The sequence below is a fragment of the Canis lupus genome, chromosome 35, assembly GCF_011100685.1.
Source record: "Canis lupus familiaris isolate Mischka breed German Shepherd chromosome 35, alternate assembly UU_Cfam_GSD_1.0, whole genome shotgun sequence".
Taxonomy (NCBI): Eukaryota; Metazoa; Chordata; class Mammalia; order Carnivora; family Canidae; genus Canis; species Canis lupus.
The window spans coordinates 26,607,284-26,610,259 of record NC_049256.1 but is presented as its reverse complement, the minus strand read 5'-3'; the positions used below and the strand labels follow the sequence as shown (position 1 = coordinate 26,610,259).

General features: G+C 38.3%; 1 pseudogene; it reads right to left on the bottom strand.

The window, feature by feature from the left end:
- Positions 1-259: 259 nt before the first annotated feature.
- Positions 260-1,102, bottom strand: LOC119867630 (annotated as a pseudogene).
- Positions 1,103-2,976: the final 1,874 nt, after the last annotated feature.

Below are 2,976 nucleotides of genomic sequence, written 5' to 3'. Positions count from 1 at the left end.
TCACCAAATTACACAAACATTAATGTAAAGTTTGAAGAAGTTGAAGTTACACAGTTTCTGGTCAACTGGAAGTCTAGTTCAATGAGTGTGTTTAGGCAACAGAACACTATTGTAACTTTCTGTCAAGGACATTTTATTTGAGGAAGATCATCATATACTGTCTGTGTAGGAATAATGAAAACAGGGCAACTTGAAGAGAAGTAAATTAGTAAGCCAAGAAAATATTAAGGGCTTACAAAGCTTATCATTTGTTTATCCCTTATTTCTTGATTAAGAAGACTCTGGCAATTAACCTTTTAAAGGCCTCCTTTACCTCTTTATTCCTAAGTGTGTATATAAGGGGATTCAGCATGGGTGCAATGATCCCTTAGAAGCGGGACACCATCTCTTCCCGGTCCTTGGAGTGATGGTGGTTGCAGGTACATGGAGATAGCTGTACCATAGAACAGTGACACCACAATCAGATGGGGACCACATGTCCCAAATGCTTTTTGTCTATCTTCAGCAGACTAGATTCTCAACACTACTTGTGCAATAAAAGCATGTGATAAAGGATGAGCGTCAGGGGTATCAGATAGAATAACACACTTACAAAGAATAGTTCACCCTCATTTACTGTCGTATCTACACAGGACAACTTGAGAAGAGCAGGGACTTCACAGAGAAAGTGATCAGCTGCCTCTGCCAGCTGGAGGCACAGCCTTTGGTGCATGATAACTGAATAATGGAGAGGCTGACAGATAGCCACAAACCTATCAAAGGACATGACAGCCACCAGAACACATTTAGTGGCCCCCAAAGCTAGAAACATGAAGAGTTGGGCCACACCTACCGTAACTAATTCCCTTTCTAGTGCTGTATAAATTTACCAGCATCTATGGAACTGTACTTGTGGTGTAGCTAAGGTCCAGGAGTGACAGATTGGCAAGAAATAAGTACATGGGGGTATGGAGTTTGGGGTTCAGCCATGACACTAGAATAATGGTCAGATTCCCAAAGATAGTCACTATGTAAGAAATGAAGAAGACCACAAAGAGTGGGAGCTTTAGCCATGGTTGATCTGAGAAACTTAAGAGGATGAACTCTTATTTACCCAATTCATGATCAATGCTTCAACTCTTCGTTTCCTGAAACACGAAAATTCAGGAAGTCAATGAACCCATATTTACTGACTATTTCAACTATTTCCAATCACTTTACTATATGTTTGAAGATATTTACAGAATAGAGATTGCTTGAAATGTGAAAAATATATAGTTAGAGATATTCATGATTAGGTATTTCTACAATTTAATCTTTCTATATCTGTATAGGCACTTCAAAGTGAAAGCCCAGGTGCACCTTGGGTAGTTCAGTCAGTTAATCCTCCAACTCTTTTCTTTTTTAATTTTTATTTATTTATGATAGTCACACACAGAGAGAAAGAGGCAGAGACACAGTCAGAGGGAGAAGCAGGCTCCATGCACTGGAAGCCCGACGTGGGATTCGATCCCGAGTCTCCAGGATCGAGCGCCCTGGGCCAAAGGCAGGCGCTAAACCGCTGCGCCACCCAGGGATCCCTCCTCCAACTCTTGATCTCAGCTCAGGTCTTGATCTTAGGATGCTGAGTTCAAGCCCCACATTGGGCTCTGCAGGTGCAGAGTCTACTTAAAAAAAAAAGAAGGAAGAAAAAAAAGAAAAGAAAAGAAGGCCAAAATTTAAGAATAAATACCCGATTTAAACAACTTAAATAAAATGTGTTCTTTGATTTTTTGGTCATTTTTGTTAATCTTTGTTTCCACCTCAATAGCTATTTTTACAAAGATTTGGTTATAATTCCTTCCATCCTATCTTTGCATTCTAATTTCTCCTCAATGCCATCGAGATAGCCTTATCACTGAAATAGTTAAAATTATTCAGACCATCCCCTAAAACTATGTAAGTAGGTTCTAGCAAGTCATCAGACATATTTTAAAAAAATGTCTATTTCATTTTAACACCTCACAGAATCAGAATAAAAAGACAATAACATGGAGTTTGCAGCCAGACAAACTTGCATTCAAGTCTCTACTAAATAAAGTCATTAGTTATATCATCACTGTTACCTCTGGTGAGTGAGAATGGAGAGAAAGTAAATCAGACTTTAATATTTATCTTTACTCCTGTTAATTTTTAGTAAACAAGTATATTAATACCTTTTATTAATAAAAATTGTTGTGTTATATAATAACTTTAAATGTCTCACTTACACTCTGGTTTTAGTATAAGGACCAACATTGCTTTAGACTTTAATACCATTAAAAATGTCTTAAATGAATTGAATCTTTTATTTATTAGTAGATCTTTAAAACTGAGTCTGAATTCAGGCTCTATATGAAGATTTTCTAAAGGCTGAGTATGGGGATAGTGGGCATCTTATTGGCAATAAACAAATAAATAAATAAATAGCTCCTAATTATAGGAATTCTGAAAGAGGGCAAATGGAATCAGTAGAGATTTCATGACTTCACAATTTCCTTGAGTTACTCAGGTGTTGGAAAAAATTACCTCAGGTCCCTATAATTAAGGACAGCTTATGGCCTTGTGTACTGAGGGCTATTGCTGAGGTTTCTGTACCGGCAAGATTGCTAAGAGAACCCTTCCGTTCTCAGAAGTGTTCTTGTTTGGATGATCAGATTAGAAGGCCTCCCCAACTATAAGACTTAAGAGTAAATGTCTGTCTGTTCTTTAGGAGGAGTTTCTCCGAGGGCGCTGCATGTGTTTTCTCCTCTAGCCCAGACCAATGGACTTTCCTGACCGGCTGTCCATCTTGAATTCTCTCCCAAAACTCAGCGGAAACACTGCCTCTCCCGGAAGTCATCACTGAGCATGATAGCAGAGAGGGGAGTTCAATGCACTTCTCACCCTTTCACTCTGAGATACAGTAACTATAAAAGTAATAAATGTGTTTCTGTTATAATTGATAGAATGCATTGGTTGGTGTGTACTGTCACAGAC